Source organism: Tamandua tetradactyla, chromosome 22 (genome assembly GCF_023851605.1).
Source record: "Tamandua tetradactyla isolate mTamTet1 chromosome 22, mTamTet1.pri, whole genome shotgun sequence".
NCBI classification, from domain to species: Eukaryota; Metazoa; Chordata; class Mammalia; order Pilosa; family Myrmecophagidae; genus Tamandua; species Tamandua tetradactyla.
Window position 1 is genome coordinate 40,435,545 of NC_135348.1, and position 23,652 is coordinate 40,459,196.

The window sequence follows — 23,652 nt, forward strand, 5'->3', positions numbered from 1 at the left end:
GTGCTTTCGGTTAAAGTTTAGGAAGCTACCTCCTATTACTAGGTCTTGAAGAAATTTCCCTATATTTTCTTCTAGGAGTGTTATGGCACTGACTCTTATATCTAGGTCTTTGATCCACTGTGAGTTAGTTTTTGTATAGAGTGTAAAGTAAGGGTCCTCTTTCATTGTTGTGGCTATTGATATCCAGTTCTCACATGCCCATTTATTGAAAAGACGGTTTCATCCCAGTTCAGTGTATTTGCGGGCCATATCAGAAATCAGTTGACTATGTTTTCGGTGGTCTATTTCTGCAGTCTCAATTCAATTCCATTGGTCAATGTTTTTATCTTTCAGCCAGTACCATGCTGTTTTGATGACTGGCTTTATAACAATCTGTAAAATCAGGAATTGTTAATCCTCCCACTTTGTTCTTCTTTTTTAGAGTATTTTTAGCTATTCAAAGTCTCTTTCCCTTCATGTATTCATTTTTAATATGATAAGCAGGTATATATATATTCTCTAAATAAACATAAAATTTACTATTACAGGCCTAAACACTCCCAGTTCAGAGCAGTGGCCCAGGTCAGCTATAGGACAAGGCTACAGTAGAGGCAGAAGCTAGTCACATTCATGACATAGCCATGAGAGACTCCACGCTGGGAGTTGGGAGTCAATGGTGGGGCAGAAATCCAGTTAATTAAATGAGGGACTTATTTACTATGTGGTATGGTGCTATCCTCAGGATAAAACCAGAGGACTGTTCGCTAAAAAAACTGAGCATTCTTCCTAGGTAAAGCTGGGGTTCCTAGCAGGGGCAGTTGTGTACTGAAATAAAATTCTGTTTATTCCAATGTACTGGGCTAAAGGAGAGGCATCTTTCCTCCTTGCTTCCCACCTATACACATTTAAAGTGAAGTCTGCAGGTTGTCACAAACCTGCTAGATAACTAAGAAATTTAAATCAGCAGTGGCATTTAGGGGAAATAAAATTTCACCACGTACCAAGAATTTGAGTATGTTAATGTAATAATTCACAATTTTAGTAAGAAATGCAATATCCCAGAAATGGATTGGCTCTTATAAAGGGAATTTGTTAAGTTACAAGTTTACAATTTAAATTCACAAAAATGTCCAAACTAAGGCATCCAGAGAAGATATCTTGACTCAAGAAAAGGCCAATGATGTTCAGGGTTTGTTTTTCAGCTGGGAATGCACATGGGAATGTCTGTTAGCTTTCTCTCCTGACTTCTTATTTTAAATGGCTTTCCAGGGAGCATTTTGTTTCTGCATCTTGAAAGGTCTCTGCCTGTGTCAACTTTGAAGCTTTCCCTAAAGTGATTCCTTCTTAAAGGACTCTAGGAAGAGATCCACTTTGAATGGGTGGAGATAAAGCTCCATAAAAACCACCTGTGCTGGTTTGAAGCTATTATGTACCCCAGAAAAGCCATGTCCTTTAATCCTCATTCAATACTGCTGGGTGGAATCTTTTTGACTGTTCCCATGAGAATATGATCCACCCAATTATGGGTGGTAACTTTTGATTAGATGGTCTCCATGGAGATGTGTCTCCACCCATTCAAGGTGGGGTAGCTTCGAGGAGCCCTTTAAAGGGAACCATTTGGAAAAAATCAGAGCACCCACAGAATCAACAGAGCCCACGTAGCCAGAGACATTTGGAGAAGGAAAACACCCCCAGTGAAGCCTTATGAAATGAGAAGAGAAAGCTAGCAGATGTTGCCACATGCTCTCCCAACTGAGAGAGAAACCCGGAACTTCATTGGCCCTTTGTTTGGCGTTAAGGTATCTTTTTTTCGGGATGTCTTAATTTTGACATTATCATGGCCTTAGATCTGTAAATTTGCAACTTATTAAATTCCCCTTTTTAAAAAGCTGTTCTAGTTCTGGAATATTGCATTCTAGCAGCTTGCAAACTAAAACACGATAGCCAAAAGGTCCTACCCACAGTTGGGTGAGTCACATCTCCAAAGAAAAACTTAATAAAAAAGATCCTACACAACAATATTGAATGGGAATTAAACAACATGGCTTTTCTGGGGTACACAACGGTTTCTACCTGGCATACCAAAGAAATCCAAGTCAACCATCCATATTAAGCAATTAAATTCTCCATTAATAAATATTATAGAGAGCAAGTAGGCCTGCCACATTTGAAGAAAAATAAAAAACAAAGGGAGAGTTGGAGTTAGACAATTAGAAATAACCTTAGAGGAAATAGAGGTCAATCAGAAAAAAAAAAAGAATTAAAAAAAAGTTCTAAAAAAAAGAGGGCTAGAAGAGAAAGGTCAAAGAACTCATCCAACGTACATAACAAAACTTCAAAGAAATGAAAATTATAAAAGAAAATTTAAAAGATAATAGAGAATTATCCCACACATACCAACATATTGCTAGCAGGATTCCAGAATAAAAGAACAGAGACAGCAGAAGGGAAAAAATAATTACAGAAATAATAGATGAAATTAATCAGAGCTGAAGTCACCAGAGCCTTCAATGTGCATGTAACCTCTGGGTGCTAAGGACAAAGGATGAAAAAAAAATGCTCATAATTTATTATGAGCCAAAAACTTTCATGTACTTTAAATGTATTGCTTCATTAAAAAAATATTTTTATTGAGAAATAACCACACACCTATAGTCCAACCATATTATATAATGGCTCACAATAGCATTACATAGTTGTGTATTCTTCACCATGATCATTTTTAGAACATTTGCATCACCTGAGAAAAAGAAATAAAAAGAAAAAAAGAGAACTCATACATCTCATACCCCTTACCCCATCCTCTTACTGACCACTAGTATTTCAATCTACCCAATGTTTTTACCCCTTTTATTCTCACCCTATTATTTATTTATTTATTTTTCCTTATTTTTTTTTACTCATCTGTCCATGTCCTGGATAAAAGGAGTACCAGACACAAGGTTTTCATAGTAATTCAGTTATACTGTGAAAGCTGTATAGTTATACAATCTTCTTCAAGAATTAAGGCTACTGGAACATAGCTCAGTGGTTTCAGGCACTCCCCTCTAGCCACTCCAATACACCAAGAACTAAAAAGGGATATCTATATAATGCATAAGAATAACCTCCAGGATAAGCTTCCAACTCTGTTTGAAATCTCTCAGCCACTGAGAGATTTTTTTTTTCTGTCATTTTATCTCATTTTACTCTTCCCCCTTTTGGTCAAGAAGACTTTCTCATTACCATGATAACAGGTCCAGGCTCATCTCCGGGAGTCAGGTTCCACATTGCCAGGGAGAGTCACACCCCTAGGAGTCAAGTTCTATATAGCAGGGAAGGATAGTGAGTTCACCTGCTGTTCTAGTTTGCTAGCTGCCGGAATGCAATATACCAGAAATGGAAAAACTTTTAAAAAGGGGACTTTAAGCTGCAAGTTTATAGTTCTAACCTCATGAAAATGTCCCAGTTAAAGCAAGGTTGTAAAAATGTCCAATCTAAGGCATCAGGGAAAGATACCTTGGTTCAAGAAGGCCAGTGAAGTTCAGGGTTTCTCTCTCATCTGGAAAGGCACATGGCAAACATGGCAACATCTGCTAGTTTCCTCTCCAGACCTCCCTGAAGCTGCCCTGGGGGTGTTCTACTTCTTGTTCTCCAAAGGTCGCTGGTTGGTGGACTCTAGTTCTCGTAGCTATGTCGTTTTTGTATTCAGGTGGATCTCTCAGATCTCAAACCTTTTACACAATGCTCCCTCTTTTAAAGGAGTCCAGTAAAGTAATCAGGATCCAGCTGCAATGGGTGGAGTCACATCTCCCTTTATTCAAAAGTTAATATCGGACTTCCGGGAAAGATGGCGGCTTAGTAAGACGCACGGATCTTAGTTCCTCCTCCAGAACAGCTACTAGGGGAGTAGAAACGATACAGAACAGGTCCCAAAGCCATGACAGAGATCAAAAGACAGCATACCCCATCCTGGAACGGCTGACTGGCTGAGAGAACCCGCTCCGGTGAGATTGCCGAGGGGCGCGGGCTTCACCGGGAGGGGCGGTAAGCGGCCGGAGTCCCTCCCTTCCCCCTTCCCGGGCCGGGTGGGGGAATTGGACAGGCGGTCCCCTCAAACCGCGGCGGCTGGTGCCCACACCACGCGCGGCCCCCCAGACCAACTGAGAGAATTGGATCGGAATTCCCCAGTCCGTGGAGAACGGTGACGGGGGGGGGGGGGCCTTCCAAACACGTGACTCCCTGGGAACGGTGCACTCTCCAGGGCCGCGGCGGCTGGCGCCCTCCAGCCACGCTTGGCGCCCCGGGCCGACTAGGAAATTTGGACGGACACTCTCCCAGGCTGCGGCGGCCAGTGAACCTTCCCGTGTTCGGACACCAGGCCGGCTGGCACTCTTCCAAGCCGCTTCGGCTGGCGAACCTCTCTGATGGCGAGAGTTTTCCAAAGATAAAGGACCCACACCATGTTTTACTGGTGGGACCCGCAGACAAACGAGTGCCACGAGCGCCACCTACTGGGCAGGATAAGAAAAAACAGAACCCAGAGATTTCACAGAAAAATCTTCCAAACTGTTGGATCCAACACCCAGGGAAATCTGTCTAAATGCCCAGACGCCAGCAGAAGATAACGGATCACGCTCAAAAAATTGAGAATATGGCCCAGTCAAAGGAACCAACCAATAGTTCAAATGAGATACAGGAGCTGAGACAACTAATGCTGAATATACGAACAGAAATGGAAAACCTCTTCAAAAACGAAATCGATAAATTGAGGGAGGACATGAAGAAGACATGGGCTGAACAAAAAGAAGAAATAGAAAATCTGAAAAAACAAATCACAGAACTAATGGAAGTGAAGGACAAAGTAGAAAAGATGGAAAAAAACAATGGATACCTACAATGATAGATTTAAAGAGACAGAAGATAGAATTAGTGATTTGGAGGACGGAACATCTGAATTCCAAAAAGAAACAGAAATTATAGGGAAAAGAATGAAAAAATTTGAACAGGGCATCAGGGAACTCAAGGACAATATGAACCGCACAAATATACGTGTTGTAGGTGTCCCAGAAAGAGAAGAGAAGAGAAAAGGAGGAGAAAAACTAATGGAAGAAATGATCACTGAAAATTTCCCAACTCTTATGAAAGACCTAAAATTACAGATCCAAGAAGTGCAGCGCACCCCAAAGAAATTAGACCCAAATAGGCGTTCTCCAAGACACTTACTAGTTAGAATGTCAGAGGTCAAAGAGAAAGAGAGGATCTTGAAAGCAGCAAGAGAAAAACAATCTGTCACATACAAGGGAAACCCAATAAGACTATGTGTAGATTTCTCAGCAGAAACCATGGAAGCTAGAAGACAGTGGGATGATATATTTAAATTACTAAAAGAGAAAAACTGCCAACCAACACTCCTATATCCAGCAAAATTGTCCTTCAAAAATCAGGGAGAAATTAAAAAATTCTCATACAAAAAGTACTGAGAGAATTTGTGACCAAGAGACCACCTCTGCAAGAAATACTAAAGGGAGCACTAGAGTCAGATACGAAAAGACAGAAGAGAGAGGTATGGAGAAGAGTGTAGAAAGAAGGAAAGTCAGATATGATATATATAATACAAAAGGAAAATGGTAGAGGAAAATATTATCCAAACAGTAATAACTCTAAATGTTAATGGACTGAATTCCCCAATCAAAAGACATAAACTGGCAGAATGGATTAAAAAACAGGATCTTTCTATATGCTGTCTACAGGAAACACATCTTAGACCCAAAGATAAACATAGGTTGAAAGTGAAAGGTTGGGAAAAGATATTTCATGCAAATAACAACCAGAAAAGAGCAGGAGTGGCTATACTAATATCCAACAAATTAGACTTCAAATGTAAAACAGTTAAAACAGACAAAGAAGGACACTATCTACTAATAAAAGGAACAATTAAACAAGAAGACATAACAATCATAAATATTTACGCACCGAACCAGAATGCTCCAAAATACGTGAGGAATACACTGCAAACACTGAAAAGGGAAATAGACACAAATACCATAATAGTTGGAGACTTCAATTCCCCACTCTCATCAATGGACAGAACATCTCTTGACAAAGGATCAATAAAGAAATAGAGAATCTGAATATTATTATAAATGAGCTAGATTTAACAGACATTTATAGGACATTACATCCCACAACAGCAGGATACACCTTTTTCTCAAGTGCTCATGGATCATTCTCAAAGATAGACCATATGCTGGGTCACAAAGCAAGTCTTAACAAATTTAAAAAGATTGAAATCATACACAACACTTTCTCGGATCATAAAGGAATGAAATTGGAAATAATAATAGGCAGAGTGCCAGAAAATTCACAAATACGTGGAGGCTCAACAACACACTCTTAAACAACAAGTGGGTCAAAGAAGAAATTGCAAGAGAAATTAGTAAATACCTTGAGGCGAATGAAAATGAAAACACAACATATTAAAACCTATGGAACGCAGCAAAGGCAGTGCTAAGAGGGAAATTTATTGCCCTAAATGCCTTTATCAGAACAGAAGAAAAGGCAAAAATGCAGGAATTAACTATCCACTTGGAAGAACTGGAGAAAGAACAGCAAACTAATCCCAAAGCAAGCAAAAGGAAAGAAATAACAAAGATCAGAGCAGAAATAAATGAAATTGAAAACATGAAAACAATAGAGAAAATCAAGAAGACCAGAAGTTGGTTCTATGAGAAAATCAATAAGATTGATGGGCCCTTATCAAGATTGACAAAAAGAAGAAGAGAGAGGATGCAAATAAATAAGGTCAGAAATGGAAGAGGAGACATAACTACTGACCTCACAGAAATAAAGGAGGTAATAACAGGATACTATGAACAACTTTACGCTAATAAATACAACAATTTAGATGAAATGGATGGGTTCCTGGAAAGACATGAACAACCAACTTTGACTCAAGAAGACATAGATGACCTCAACAAACCAATCACAAGAAAAGAAATTGAATTAGTCATTCAAAAGCTTCCTAAAAAGAAAAGTCCAGGACCAGACGGCTTCACATGTGAATTCTATCAAACATTCCAGAAAGAATTAGTACCAACTCTCCTCAAACTCTTCAAAAAAATCGAAGTGGAGGGAAAACTACCTAATTCATTCTATGAAGCCAACATCACCCTCATACCAAAACCAGGCAAAGATATTACAAAAAAAGAAAACTATAGACCAATCTCTCTAATGAATATAGATGCAAAAATCCTCAATAAAATTCTAGCAAATCGTATCCAACAACACATCAAAAGAATTATACATCATGACCAAGTAGGATTCATCCCAGGTATGCAAGGTTGGTTCAACACAAGAAAATCAATTAATGTAATACACCATATCAACAAATCAGAGCAGAAAAATCACATGATCATCTCAATTGATGCAGAGAAGGCATTTGACAAGATTCAACATCCTTTCCTGCTGAAAACACTTCAAAAGATAGGAATACAAGGGAACTTCCTTAAAATGATAGAGGGAATATATGAAAAACCCACAGCTAATATCATCCTCAATGGGGAAAAATTGAAAACTTTCCCCCTAAGATCAGGAACAAGACAAGGATGTCCACTATCACCACTATTATTCAACATTGTGTTGGAGGTTCTAGCCAGAGCAATTAGACAAGAAAAAGAAATACAAGGCATCAAAATTGGAAAGGAAGAAGTAAAACTATCACTGTTGGCAGACGATATGATACTATACGTCGAAAACCCGGAAAAATCCACAACAAAACTACTAGAGCTAATAAATGAGTACAGCAAAGTAGCAGGTTACAAGATCAACATTCAAAAATCTGTAGCATTTCTATACACTAGTAATGAACAAGCTGAGGGGGAAATCAAGAAATGAATCCCATTTACAACTGCAACTAAAAGAATAAAATACCTAGGAATAAATTTAACTAAAGAGACAAAAAACCTATATAAAGAAAACTACAAAAAACTGTTAAAAGAAATCACAGAAGACCTAAATAGATGGGAGGGCATACCGTGTTCATGGATTGGAACACTAAATATAGTTAAGATGTCAATCCTACCTAAATTGATTTACAGATTCAATGCAGTACCAATCAAAATCCCAACAACTTATTTTTCAGAATTAGAAAAACCAATAAGCAAATTTATCTGGAAGGGCAGGGTGCCCCGAATTGCTAAAAACATCTTGAGGAAAAAAAACGAAGCTGGAGGTCTCGCGCTGCCTGACTTTAAGGCATATTATGAAGCCACAGTGGTCAAAACAGCATGGTATTGGCATAAAGATAGATATATCGACCAATGGAATCGAATAGAGTGCTCAGATATAGACCCTCTCATCTATGGACATTTGATCTTTGATAAGGCAGTCAAGCCACCTCACCTGGGACAGAACAGTCTCTTCAATAAATGGTGCCTAGAGAACTGGATATCCATATGCAAAAGAATGAAAGAAGACCCATATCTCACACCCTATACAAAAGTTAACTCAAAATGGATCAAAGATCTAAACATCAGGTCTAAGACCATAAAACAGTTAGAGGAAAATGTTGGGAGATATCTTATGAAACTTACAATTGGAGGCGGTTTTATGGACCTTAAACCTAAAGCAAGAGCACTGAAGAAGGAAATAAATAAATGGGAGCTCCTCAAAATTAAACACTTTTGTGCATCAAAGAACTTCATCAAGAAAGTAGAAAGACAGCCTACACAATGGGAGACAATATTTGGAAACGACATATCAGATAAAGGTCTAGTATCCAGAATTTATTAAGAGATTGTTCAACTCAACAACAAAAAGACAGCCAACCCAATTACAAAATGGGAAAAAGACTTGAACAGACACCTATCAGAAGAGGAAATACAAATGGCCAAAAGGCACATGAAGAGATGCTCAATGTCCCTGGCCATTAGAGAAATGCAAATCAAAACCACAATGAGATATCATCTCACACCCACCAGAATGGCCATATCAACAAAACAGAAAATGACAAGTGCTAGAGAGGATGCGGAGAAAGAGGCACACTTATCCACTGTTGGTGGGAATGTCAAATGGTGTAACCACTGTGGAAGGCAGTTTGGTGGTTCCTCAAAAAGCTGAATATAGAATTGCCATACGACCCAGCAATACCACTGCTGGGAATGTACTCAAAGGACTTAAGGGCAAAGACACAAATGGACATTTGCACACCAATGTTTATAGCAGCGTTATTTACAATTGCAAAGAGATAGAAACAGCCAAAATGTCCATCAACAGACGAGTGGCTAAACAAACTGTGATATATACATACAATGGAATATTATGCAGCTTTAAGAAAGGATAAACTTATGAAGCATGTAATAACATGGATGGACCTAGAGAACATTATGCTGAGTGAATTAGCCAAAAACTAAAAGACAAATACTGTATGGTCCCAATGATGTGAACCGACATTCGAGAATCAACTTGGAACATGTCATTGGTAACAGAGTCCAGCAGGAGTTAGAAACAGGGTAAGATAATGGGCAATTGGAGCTGAAGGGATACAGACTGTGCAACAGGACTAGATACAAAAACTCAAAAATGGACAGCACAATAATACCTAATTGTACAGTAATCATGTTAAAACATTGAATGAAGCTGCATCTGAGCTATAGGTTTTTGTTTTGTTTTTTGTTTTTGTTTTTTTGTTTTATTTTGTCTGGTTGTTTGTCTTTTTTTTTTTTACTACTGTTATTACTTTTATTTTTTCTCTATATTAACATTCTATATCTTTCTCTGTTGTGTTGCTAGTTCTTCTAAACCGATGCAAATGTACTAAGAAACGATAATCATGCATCTATGTGATGATGTTAAGAATTACTGATTGCAAATGTAGAATGGTATGATTTCTAAATGTTGGGTTAATTTCTTTTTTTTTCTTTTTTTTCCGTTAATTAATAAAAAAATGTTTATTTGTTACAAAATTCATATTTTGACTAGAGCATTTCCTAATATAACCCATGTAGATAGTTTGATTGAATGTCATAAGTACTTGGAATCTCAGGTAGCACATGAGATTTTGTTGGTTTGTCCAGAGTGATGCCCTGATGAATCCCAGAGGGATTTGATCAGTGACTGGAAAAATATTTGCAAGCCCCCTTTGGGGAATGGTGAGAGTGGGGAGAAACTCAACTTCCCCAAGTTGAATTCTTGATATTCTCACAAGCAGTGTGGACAACCAAAGCTATAGGCTGAGCCCCCAGGCTTGGGGTTTGTTCACATGAAACTTAACCCCACAAAGGATAGGTCAAGCCTACTTAAAATTTAGGCCTAAGAGTCACCCCCAAGAGAGCCTCTTTTGTTGCTCAGATGTGGCCTCTCTCTCCAGCCAACACAACGAGCAGTCTCACCACCCTCCCCCTCTCTGCGTGGGACATGACTCCCAGGGGTGTGGACCTTCCTGGCAACGTGGGACAGAGATCCTGGAATGAGCTGAGACTCAGCATCAAGGGACTGAGAAAAACCCTAGAATGAGCTGAGAATTAACATCAAGGGATTGAGAGAAACTTCTCGACCAAAGGGGGTAAGAGTGGAATGAGACTGTCAATGGCTGAGAGATTCGAAACAGAGTTGAGAGGTTATCCTGGAGGTTATTCTTATGCATTAAGTAGATATCACCTTGTTGTTCAAGATGTAGTGGAGAGGATGGAGGGAACTGCCTGAAAATGTAGAGCTGTGTTCCAGTAGCCATGTCTCTTGATGATGATTGAACAATGATATAGCTTTCAGAATGAGACTCGGCGAATGTGAAAACCTTGTGTCTGATGCTCCTTTTAGCTGCTATATCAGCAGAAGAGTAGAACATATGGAATAGAAATAAATAATAGGGGGAATAAATGTTAAAATAAATTTAGTTTGAAATGCTAGTGGTAAATGAAAGCGAGGGGTAAGGGGTATGGTACGTATAATCTTTTTTTTCTCTGTTATCGTTTTATTTCTTTTTCTGTTGTCTTTTTATTTCTTTTTCTAAATTGATACAAATGTTCTAAGAAATGATGAATATGCAACTATGTGATGATATTAAGAATTATCGATTGTATATGTAGAATGGAATGATCTCTTAATGTTTTGTTTGTTAATTTTTTTAATTAATAAAAAAAAGTTAATATCCACAACTGGGTCAGTCACATCTCTGTGGAGATAATCTAATCAAGTTTGCTTACAGAGGCCACATTTGAGCAACAAAAGAGGCTCTCTGGGTGTGACTCTAAGGCATAATTATAAGTAGGCTTAGCCTCTCCTTTGTTGGAATAAGCATCATAGGGGCAAGCCCCATGACTGAAGGCTCAACTTATTGAGTTGGTTGTCCCCACTGCTTGTGAGGCTATCAGGAATTCCCCAGAGGGAGATGTTTATGTATTACCTCATTTAATTCTCACAGTCATCTCAGTGGGGTAGTTACTAGTATTAGTCCCATTTTACAGCTGATGAAACATGCAGAAAGGTTAATTGACTTGCCCACATTCTTAGTTAGAAAGAATGGAAACAGAATTCATACATAGGTAGTCTGGCTCCAAACTATATGGATTCTTATAGTTACAAAACAGAAACTTCAAAAATGTAAAAGAGTTTGATAAGTAGGTGGAAAAGAGAGGCACTGGGAAGAGTTAAGCGTACTAATTTTCTCATTCTAAATGATGGGAAATAATATCAGCCCAAAACTAATGGATTGAGAAAGAAAGTATATTAATGTAAGCTATGAAGACATGCAACTAAATTGAAAATTTGACTGGCATGATTTGAGGAGAAATCAATGATATTGCATAACATTGGTAAATTGAGAACTAGAGGAAGAAGTAATATATATTTCCAAAGTTGTAGTAAGTACTAGAAAAATTGTAAGCTATTAGTTATAAGTGGTTACCTCCAGGTTTTTTTTTTTTTTTTTTCATGTTTGAAGCTGTTTTTAGTACAAAACATTTAGGACTGTTAGGTCTTTTTGATGAATTGGCCCTTTTAAGATTAAGAAAGAGAGCTAACAAGAGAAATGAGTGGGTTTTTTCTCTAGTAAAACAGACAAAATGCTATGGTTATGTATGTTTTACTAACACCACAGGTGTCTACTGCTGCCAGATGGTTCACTGCTTCTCTTAATTAGTTGTTTCGTTTAGCAAGGGTGAAAATAGCACTCTTCAAACTTCAAACTGCAAATCTCAAAAGGCGGACTTGGGTAGCAAAAAAGACACACTGAGAAAGGCTGAGATTTAAGGAAACTCTACATTCAATCACATGAAATGAGTTATTGCTTACTCCCCACTCTTAAAGATCTCCTTTACCCTCTTTTTACTGATTCTGAGTTGTCTTTTGAGATTTAAGTCTTCAATACTTTTTCATCATATTTCCCGATCTCCAGAGAGTACAAAAAAGACAGTGTTGACTTTTGGCTTAAGTCCAGCTCAATTAGAAAATTAAAAGTTTGCTATCCATTTGAATAAATAAAATTTAGTTCTTTGAACTTATACACCATGTCACATTACTCTCATAAAGGGTTTTAGATAAGTACTGCTCCCAGCCTGAGTAAACATGTAGCTTTTTACCATTGTTCCTCTGCTAGTACTTTTGACTTCAATTCCTTTATTCCTGTCTATATCCCTCTCACAAGCTCTAATTCACCAAAAACGGTGTGGACAACCAAAGCTATAGGCTGAGCCCCCAGGCTTGGGGTTTATTCACATGAAACTTAACCCCACAAAGGACAGGTCAAGTCTACTTAAAATTTAGGCCTAAGAGTCACCCCCAAGAGAGTCTCTTTTGTTGCTCCTCTCTCCAGCCAACACAACGAGCAGTCTCACCACCCTCCCCCTCTCTGCGTGGGACATGACTCCCAGGGGTGTGGACCTTCCTGGCAACGTGGGACAGAGATCCTGGAATGAGCTGAGACTCAGCATCAAGGGACTGAGAAAAACCCTAGAATGAGCTGAGAATTAACATCAAGGGATTGAGAGAAACTTCTCGACCAAAAGGGGGAATAGTAAAATGAGACAAAGTGTCAATGGCTGAGAGATTCCAAACAGAGTCAATAGGTTATCCTGGAGGTTATTCTTACGCATTAAGTAGATATCACCTTGTTGTTCAAGATGTAGTGGAGAGGCTGGAGGGAATTGCCTGAAAATGTAGTGCTGTGTTCCAGTAGCCATGTTTCTTGATGATGATTGAACAATGATATAGCTTTCACAATGAGACTCTGTGAATGTGAAAACCTTATATCTGATGCTCCTTTTAGCAACTATATCAACAGAAGAGTAGAACATATAATAGGGGAACAAATGTTAAAATAAATTCAGTTTGAAATACTAGTGGTAAATGAAAGCGAGGTGTAAGGGGTATGGTATGTATACTCTGTTTTTTCTCTATTATCATTTCTTTTTCTGTTGTCTTTTTATTTCTTTTTCTAAATCGATGCAAATGTACTAAGAAATGATGAATATGCAACTATGTGATGATACTAAGAATTACTGATTGTAGATGTAGAATGGAATGGTATCTAAATGTTTTGTTTGTTAATTTTTTTTAATTAATAAAAAAAGTTTAAAAAAAATAAATAAATAATAGGGGGAACAAATGTTAAAATAAATTTAGTTTGAAATGCTAGTGATCAGTGAAAGGGAGGAGTAAGGGGTATGATGTGTACGGTTTTTTTTTTCTGTTTTTGTTTTACTTTTTCTGTTTTCTTTTTGTTTCTTTTTCTGAATTGATGCAAATGTTCTAAGAAATGATTGGGATGATGAATCTGCAGCTATGTGATGATATTGTGAATTACTGATTATATATGTAGAATGGAAGGATCACATATTGGGAATGTTTGTGTTTCTCTGTAATTTTTTTTTAAATTAATAAAAAAGTTAAAAAAAAAAGAAAGAGGCAATTGAAAAAAAGAAGGCCAATGAAGTTCAGGGCTTCTTTCTCATCTGAGAAGGCACATGGCAAACACAGTCAGAGTTTCTCTCTCATCTGGAAAGGCACATGGTGAATGCGGTCAGGGTTCCTCTCTCATCTGGAAGGGCACATGGCGAGCACGGTGTCATCTGCTAGCTTCTTCTCCTGGCCACCTGTTTCATGAAGCTCCCCGGGACACATGTTCCTTCTTCATCTCCAAAGGTCACTGGCTGTGGACTCTCTGCTTCTCGTGGCTATGTCATTCTTTTCTGCTCTCTCTGAATCTCTAAAATATTTCCTCTTTTATAGGATTCCAGAAACTTAAAGACCCACCCAAATGGGTGGAGACATGTAGTCACCTAATCCAGTTTAATAACCACTCTTGATTAAACCACATCTCCAGGGAGATGATCTGATTACAGCTTCATAGGGATTATTCTGCCTTTATGAAATGGGATTTAGATTAAAACATGGCTTTTCTAGGGGACATAACATCCTTCCAAACCAGCACAAGCCCTATGTCATAATCTTGTCTGCAGGAATCTTGATCGTTTCTCCCTTCCACAAGACATCACACTGGTCCATTATATTGATGATATCATGTTGATTGGACCTAGTGAGCAAGAAGCAGAAAGTACTTACTGGTAAGGCATTTGTATGTCAGAGGATGGGAGATAAATCCAACAAAAATAAGGGCCTTCCACCTCAGTGAAATTTCTAGGTGTCCAGTGGTGTGTGGCATGTCGATATTCCTTCTAAAGTGAAGGATAATTTGCTGCATCTGGCCCGTCCTATGACCAAAAAAGAGGCACAACGCTCAGTTGTTCTCTTTAGATTTTGGCAACATATTCCTCATCTGGGTGTGCTACTCTAGCCTATTCATCGAATAACCAGAAAAGCAGCTAATTTTGAGTGGGGACCTGAACAAGAAGAGGCCTTGCGACAGGTCCAGGCTGCTGTACAAGCTGCTCTGCCACTTGGACTACATGATTCAGCAGATACAATGGTGCTGGAAGTGTCAGTGGCAAATAGGGATGCTGCCTGGAGCCTTTGGCAGGCCATTATAGTAGAATCACAATGTAGACCGCTAGGATTTTTGAGCAAAGCCTTACCATCTGCTGCAGGTAACTACTCTCCTTTTGAGAAATAGTTTTTGGCCTACTACTGGGCCTTAGTAGAGACTCAACACTTAACCATGGGCCACCAAGTTACCATGAGACCTGAGCTGTCTATCATGAGCTGGGTGCTGTCTGACCCATCAAGCTATAAAGTTGGGCGTGCACAGCAGCACTCCATCATAAAATGGAAATGGTATATACGAGATAGGGCCAGAGCAGGTCCTGAAGGTACAAGTATGTTACATGAGGAAGTGGCCCAAATGCCCACAGCTTCCATTTCTGCCACATTACCTTCTCTTTCCCAGACCAGAGCTATGGTCTCCTGGGGAGTTTATTACTGTGAACTGACTAAGGAATGGAAAACTTCAGCCTGGTTTACAGATGGTTCTGCACGACATGCAGCTACCACCCAAAAGCGGACAACTGCAGCACTACAACCCCTTTCTGGGGTATCCTTGAAGGTGATATTCTCAAGGAGGCTGTGCAGGCTTTGAATCAGCGTCCACTGTAACTGTATGGTGCTGTTTTTCCCAAAGGCAAGATGCATGGGTCCTAGAACCAAGGGGTGGAAATGGGAGTGGTACCACTCATTACCCACAGTTCTCTACTAGGAAAATTTTTGCTTCTTGTCCCTGCGATCTTGAGCTCTGCTGGTCTACAGATTTTAGTTCCAGAAGGAGAGTGCTTTCACTAGGAGAAACAACAATGATTCCATTGAACCAGAATCTAAGACTACCACTTTGAGCTACTCACACCCCTGGATCAACAAGCCAAGAAGGGGATGACTTTATTGGCTGGGGTGACTGACCCCGACTATCGGGGGGAAAAAGGACTGCAACTACAAAGCAGAGGTAAAGAAAAGTTTTCCTGGAATATAGGAGATTCCCTAGGGCATCTCTTAGTACTACTGTGCCCTGTAATTAATATCAATGGAAAACTCCAACAACCCAATCCAAACAAGATTACCAGTGGCTCTGAAACTTCAGGAATGAAGGTTTGGGCAACCCCATCAGGCAAAGAACCACAGACAACTCAAGTGCTTGCTGAGGGTAAAGAGAACATGGAATGGGTAGTCAAAGAAGGTAGTGATAAATATGAACTGCGACCACACGATCAGTTACAGAAACGAAGACTGTAATGGTATGAATATTTCTTCCTTGCTTTGTAATTGGTATCTATGTATTTATACATAAATCAAATATGTTTGTTTTCCTCTTTATTTTATCCCCTTTATCATACGACATAAGCCATTTTGTTCATGTTATAGTATTTAAGTTCAAGTTTAAGAGTGAATACTACCCAAAGACTTGCACCCTAGTATGGATTATTTAAATGTGTTCTGGTTGTACACAGACAGTTGAGTTTGGTTAGGCAAGGAAAAAAATGTGTTCGTTATTGTTTTCTATTTAGAGGTTAAATATGGTTTAAGGTGATGTGTATAGCTGCCATGTTGACAAGGAGTGGACTTTCATGGTCAGGTTCTTGTGTCAACTTGGTCAGTGGTGGTGCCCTCTCACTGACCACTAGGATTTCAACTGATTCATTTTTTTTTACCCACTTTTTAATTTATTTTCCCCTCATTTTGTTTTACTTATTTGCCCATACCCTAGAAAAAGAAGAATCAGACACAAGGTTTTCAAAATCACATGGTCACATTGTACAAGCTATAAAGTTATACAATCGTCTTCAAGAACCAAGGCTACCTGAACACAGCTCAACAGTTTTAGGTACTTCCATTCAGTGACTCCGAAGCATAAAAACTAAAAAGGGATATCTATATAATGCATCAGAATAACCTCCAGGATAACTTTTCAACTCTGTTTGAAATCTCTCAGCCATTGGAACTTTATTTTGTCTCATTTCTCTCTTCTCCCTTTTGGTCAAGAAGGCTTTCCTAATCCCTTAATGCTGGGTCCCACTGCATCCCGTGAGTTCTGTCCCACACTACCAGCAAGAATGACACCCCTGGGAGTCATGTCCCACTTAGAGAGGAGGGCAGTGAGTTCACCTTTCACGATGGCTTAGAGAGAGAGGCACATCTCAGCAATAAAAGATGTTCTCTGGGGGTAACTCTTAGGCATAATTTTTTCGGCCTATTCTTTGTAGGAATAAGTTTCATAGGAGTGAACTCCAAGACCGAGGGTTTGGCCCATTGATCTGGTTGTCCCCACCACCTGTGAGAATATCAGAAATTCTTCAAATGGAGAAGCAGAATTATTTCCTTCTTTCTCTCCAGTCCTCCCGGGACTTTATAAATACTTCTTTATTCACTGCTCAAATTACTCTTTGATGTATTGGGGCATCACATTAACCTGGACAAATCAACAAAATCTCATGCCCTATTCAAGATTCCATGTACCCATGGTATTCAACTAAACTGACCATATGAGTTAAATTAGGTAATGCACTACCCAAAATATAAATTTTGCACCAAATAAACATCTCTCCCTTTGGTCTCATAGAGAAATTGACATTCTACAATATGGATGATATCATCCTTTATCCTGTATTCTAAACTGCCTTAATCCTATACAGATCAACTTCCTTCATATCTCCAGTTAAAATCTGATCCCTTTTTCAACTTTTGAAACAGTTACTGGCTGGGGTACTGCTGACTTTCATAACATCAGAGATCTAACTCCGAGTCTCAGGTGTTCACATGAATAACTGAAATTTTGGCCAGTTCATTTTTTTAAAAAAAATTTTTTTTTTATTAATCAAAAAAAAGAAAAGAAACTAACACAACATTTAGAAATCATTCCATTCTACACATGCACTCAGTAATTCTTAGTATCATCACATAGATGTATGATCATCATTTCTTAGTACATTTGCATCGATTTAGGAAAAGAACTAGCAAAACAGCAGAAAAAGATATAGAATGTTAATATAGAGAAGAGAATTAAGATAATAATACTTATATATATATATATATATATATATATATATATAAAGGAAAAAGAAAAACAAAAGATACAAACAAACAAACAAACAAAAAACGATATTTCAGGTGCAGCTTCATTCAGTGTTCCAACATAGTTACATTACACTTAGGTATTATTGTGCTGTCCATTTTTGAGTTTTTGTATCTAGTCCTGTTGCACAGTCTGTATCCCTTCAGCTCCAATTACCCATTATCTTACCCTGTTTCTAACTCCTGCTGGTCTCTGTTACCAATGATCTATTCCAAGTTGATTCTCGAATGTCGGTTCACATCAGTGGGATCATACAGTATTTGTCCTTTAGTTTTTGGCTAGACTCACTCAGCATAATGTTCTCTAGGTCCATCCATGTTATTACATGCTTCATAAGTTTAGTCTGTCTTAAAGCTTCATAATATTCCATCGTAGGTACACACCACAGTTTGCTTAGCCACTCGTTCGTCAACGGACACTTTGGCCATCTCCATCTCTTTGCAACTGTAAACAATGCTGCTATAAACACTGGTGTGCAAATGTCCGTCTGTGTCTTTGCCCTTAAGTCCTTTGAGTAGATACCTAGCAGTGGTATTGCTGGGTCGTAATCCATTCTGCCATTCTATGTCTTTTGATTGGGAAATTCAGTCCATTAACTTTTAGTGTTATTACTGTTTGGATAATATTTTCCTCTACCATTTTGGCTTTTGTATTATATATATCATATCTGATTTTCCTTCTTTCTACACTTTACTCCATACCTCTCTCTTCTGTCTTTTCGTATCTGACTCTAGTGCTCCCTTTAGTATTTCTTGCAGAGCTGGTCTCTTGGTCACAAATTCTCTCAGTGACTTTTTGTCTATAAATGTTTTAATTTCTCCTTCATTTTTGAAGGACAATTTTGCTGGATATAGAAGTCGTGGTTGGCAGTTTTTCTCTTTTAGTAATTTAAATATATCATCCCACTGTCTTCTAGCTTCCATGGTTTCTGCTGAGAAATCTACACATAGTCTTATTGGGTTTCCCTGGTATGTGACAGATTGTTTTTCTCTTGCTGCTTTCAAGATCCTCTCTTTCTCTTTGACCTCTGACATTCTAACTAGTAAGTGTCTTGGAGAACGCCTATTTGGGTCTATTCTCTTTGGGGTGTGCTGCACTTGTTGGATCTGTAAATTTAGGTCTTTCATAAGAGTTGGGAAATTTTCAGTGATAATTTCTTCCATTAGTTTTTCTCCTCCTTTTCCTTTCTCTTCTCCTTCTGGGACACCCACAACACGTATATTTGTGCGGTTCATATTGTCATTCAGTTCCCTGATCCCCTGCTCAAGTTTTTCCATTCTTTTCCCTATAGTTTCTGTTTCTTTTTGGAATTCAGATGTTCCATCCTCCAGTTCGCTAATTGTAGCTTCTGTCTCTTTAGATCTACCATTGTAGGTATCCATTGTTTTTTCCATTTTTTCTTCTTTGTCCTTCACTCCCATAAGTTCTGTGATTTGTTTTTTCAGATTTTCTATTTCTTCTTTTTGTTCAGCCCATGTCTTCTTCATGTCCTCCCTCAATTTATTGATTTGGTTTTTGAAGAGTTTTTCTATTTCTGTTCGTATATTCAGCATTAGTTGTCTCAGCTCCTGTATCTCATTTGAACTATTGGTTTGTTCCTTTGACTGGGCCATATCTTCAATTTTCCGAGCATCATCCATTATTTTCTGCTGGTGTCTGGGCATCTGATCAGATTTCCCTGGGTGTGGGACCCGGCTGGTTGAAAGGTTTTTCTGTGAAATCTCTGGGCTCTGTTTTTCTTTTCCTGCCCAGTAGGTGGCGCTCGTGGCGCTTGTCTGTCTGCGGGGCCCACCAGTAAAAGATGCTGTGGCTCCTTTAACTTGCCAATCCGAATCTCGCAGTCGGCCCGGGAAACCGTGTGTGGAGGGTGTTCGCCGGCTGCCGCGGCTTGGGGGAGTGCCGGTCCAAATTGCCCAGCTGGCCCGAGACGCCAAGCGTGGCGGGAGGGCCCCGCTATCCAACGTTCCCAGTCAGACCGGGGAGCCACATGCGTGGAGGGGACCCCAGTCACCAGCTGCCCCGGCCGGGAAAACACACGCCCCTCGGGTATCTCACCGCAGTGGATTCTCCCTGCCCGTTCAGCCGTTCCAGAATGGGCACGCTGTCTTTTTGGTCTCTGTCGTGGCTCTGGGAGCTGTTTTGTATTGTTTCTGTTTCTTTAGTTGCTTTTCTGGAGGAGGAACTAAGACCCGCGCGTCTTACTAAGCCACCATCTTCTCCGGAAGTCTAAATTCCCCTTTTTAAAAGCCATTCCGTTTCTGGTATATTGCATTCCAGCAGCTAGCAAACTAGAACAGACCTGTATGTGTGTCCATTAGGGCATCCTTTGCCCTGGCACTCTGGAGTCCTAGGCCTGGGCGTGCTCCTCCTTGCTCTGCCTTGCAGACACAGCAGGAGTGGGAACAATTCCTCTGTCCGCCTCAGCCGCCCGCCTGGCCAGTTCATTTTTGACAAAGATGCCAAGCCCACTCAATGGGGAATAAATAGTCCCTTCAATAAATGGTGCAGTGAAAACTGGATATCTATATGCAAGAAAGTGGATCTGTATCTCACACTATATGTATATTTAATTTATTATTAACTCAAAATGGCTTAAAGACCTAAAAAAAAGAACTAAAAATATAAAACTCCTAGATGAAAAAGTATGGAAACATCTTTGGGACTATTGTAAGAAACTAAGGGTTTCTTAGACTCTACGCCACAAGCATAGGCAACAACATGAGAAAAAAAATAGGTAAACTGGACTTCATCAAAATTAAAACTTTTGTGTGTGACAGGACATAACAAAGAAAGTGAAAGGACAACTAGAGAACGGGAGGAAATATTTGGAAGCCATAATCTGATAAGGGTTTAATGTCCAGAATATATAAAGAATTCCTATAACTCAAGAACAAAAAGACTAAACACCTAATCAAAAATTGGCCCAGACACTGAAATAAGTTTTGAATAGACATTAAAAATTGAACAGACATTTCTCCAAAGAAGATTGCAAATGGATGATAGGCACAAGAAAAGATGCCCAACATGATTATATCCAGGGAATGCACATTAAAGCCACAATGAGATACTACTTCACCCTATTAGAGCAGCTACTATTTAAAAAATGGAAAATAAAAATTGCTGGCAAGGATGTGGGGAAATAGGAACAACTTGTACATTGTCAATGGGAATATGAAATGGTGTGGCCACTCTGGAAAAGAGTTTAGCACTTCCTCAGAAAGTTAAGTATAGAATTCTCATAAGACCCAGCACTTTGGGGCATACACCGAAAAGAACTTAAACAAGGGACTTGAACAGATATTCACATTCCAATGTTGACAGTGACATTATTCATAATTCTCAAAAGATGTAAACCCATGTGCCCCTCAACAGATGAATTATTAAACCAAATGCAATATATACATAAAGTAGAGTTATTATTCAGCCATAAAGAGAAATGAAGCACTGATACACACTACATGGTAGATGAATTTTGAAGACATTATGTTTACTGAAATAAGCCAGACATAAAGACAAATATTATATGATCTCATTATATGAAATAAATAAAATATACAATTTAGAATTGGGAATTAAAAATTAGGTTACCAGGGGTTGGGCTGAGGGGCAGGAAAGAAGGAGTTAATGGTTCAGAGTTTCTGTTTAGAGTGATGTAAAAGTTTTGGTGATGGATGCTTGTAATGGCCATATAACATTGTACATATAAATAAAACTACTAAATTGTATATCTGAAAATGGTCAAAATGGGCTGTATATATATTACAAGAATAAATTTTTAATGGCAAATATTTAAAAGATGCCAATACTCAGTGTTTGGTGGCTCGGTGGTAGAATGCTTCCCCGCCATATTGGAGACCTGGGCTTTACTCCCGTCCATTCACTAAGCACCACCCACCCCAAGACTGCATCTAAGAGAAAAGCTAAGTATTTAATGCTCTTTATATTCATTGCACACTATCTTCATTTCTTATTTATTTATTTTCATACCAATATGAAATAAGTACCATCATTCCTATTTTATAAAGTCTGAGTCAAAGATTAAGAAACTGACCAAAATTCTCAAGAATAAATAGTGAAGCAGGGTTCAGTTCCATACATGTTGAATTCAAAGTCCTTGTTCTTTCCACTATAAAATACTGCTTGCCTTTGGTTTTTAATTAATAGAAAAAATGCAAATTGAACATAATACCTTAGGGATAAAATAATAGACATCTGCCTACAACAGTTAAAAATCAGATCTATCAAACTGCTATTCTGCTAGTTTAAATTTTACAGGTTGAATAATTCAGGATTCCAGTTCACTCACAAAAAAGTTTAAGTATTTCCATTACAAAATAATGCCTTTTTGATTGAGGAATTTTTCACACATACATATAAGCATCACCATTAATGAAAGTTTTATTTTTAATGAGCTTTTTAATTTAAAATAATTTCAAGTTTATAGGACAATTGCAGAAATAATACCAAACCTATATAGAGAAACCCAGATCCACCAACTTTTAACATTTTGCCAAATTTGCTGTGTTTATTTCCTAAACATCTAAGAGTAAGTTATACACATCATACTCCTTGAACACTTACTATTTACACGTACTTTTCCTAAGAACAAGGATAATCACTTACGTAACTACCTTTAAGTACAGTTATCAAGATCAGGAAATTTAACATTGATAAAAAGCTTACAGTGTATATTCTAACTTTTCTGTATGTCCCGATAATGTCCTTTTGGGAAGTTTCTCATTCGTTATTAGATCTAGTCTAGGACCATGTACTATGTTTAGTTAGTATTGTCTCTTCAGTCTTTCTCTCTCTCTTTAAATTGTGGACAAATGTTCATACTACATGAGTTTTCCGACCTCATTCACCCAGGAGCATACGCTTCGGCGGGATCAATCTCCTTCACAATGCTGCGTACTTCTCACTGCCGTCCATCACCAGAGCACTCCCATCCCCACACCTATTACGCATTATCCCCTAATTTCCCTCGTTCTCCCGAACACGGAGTCCACTTTCTGTTGCTATGATTTACATACTCTGTTTCTATGATATACATATCCTAACTATTTCATATAAGTGGAATCATACAATATCAGTCTCTTGCATCTGACTTATTTCACCCAATATGATCATTCATGTAGTAGCAAGTCTCAGAATGTCTTTCATTTTTAAGGCTGAATGAATTCCACTGTAAATATACACATTTTATCTATTCATGTCTTAAAGGACATCTCCATCAGAGATAATCAGGGTTGGCACGTTCATATCTATTCTTTGGAAAGTTTTCTCTGTGTTTGTATATGTGTGCATACTTGTGTGTTTACAAAAATGGAACTAAACAATCTTTTGTAATATCTTTGTAAAAATTTAAAAAATATTTTTATTGAGATATCTTCACACACATACAATCCATCAAAGTATATAATCAATGGTTCACAATATCATGACATAATTGTGTACTCATCACCATGATCATTTTTAGAACATTTGCATTACTCCAGAAAAAGAAACAAAAAGAAAAAAAAACCTCATACATCCCATACCCATTATCCCTCCTTCTCACTGATCACTAGGATTTCAATCTACCCAATGTAATAACTTCTTAAACTCTTCATATATTGTAACCATATTTCCACATCAATAATAGTATTCAGATAGAGAAAATTAACCAATCCCCTATTGTTAAA

At 38.4% G+C, this 23,652-nt stretch overlaps 1 protein-coding gene across 1 annotated transcript in view; it reads right to left on the minus strand.

Moving 5' to 3' along the window:
* The window catches only part of ABHD18 (abhydrolase domain containing 18), a 133,710-nt gene that overhangs the window by 54,627 nt on the left and 55,431 nt on the right, over window positions 1-23,652 (minus strand). The window lies entirely within an intron of this gene.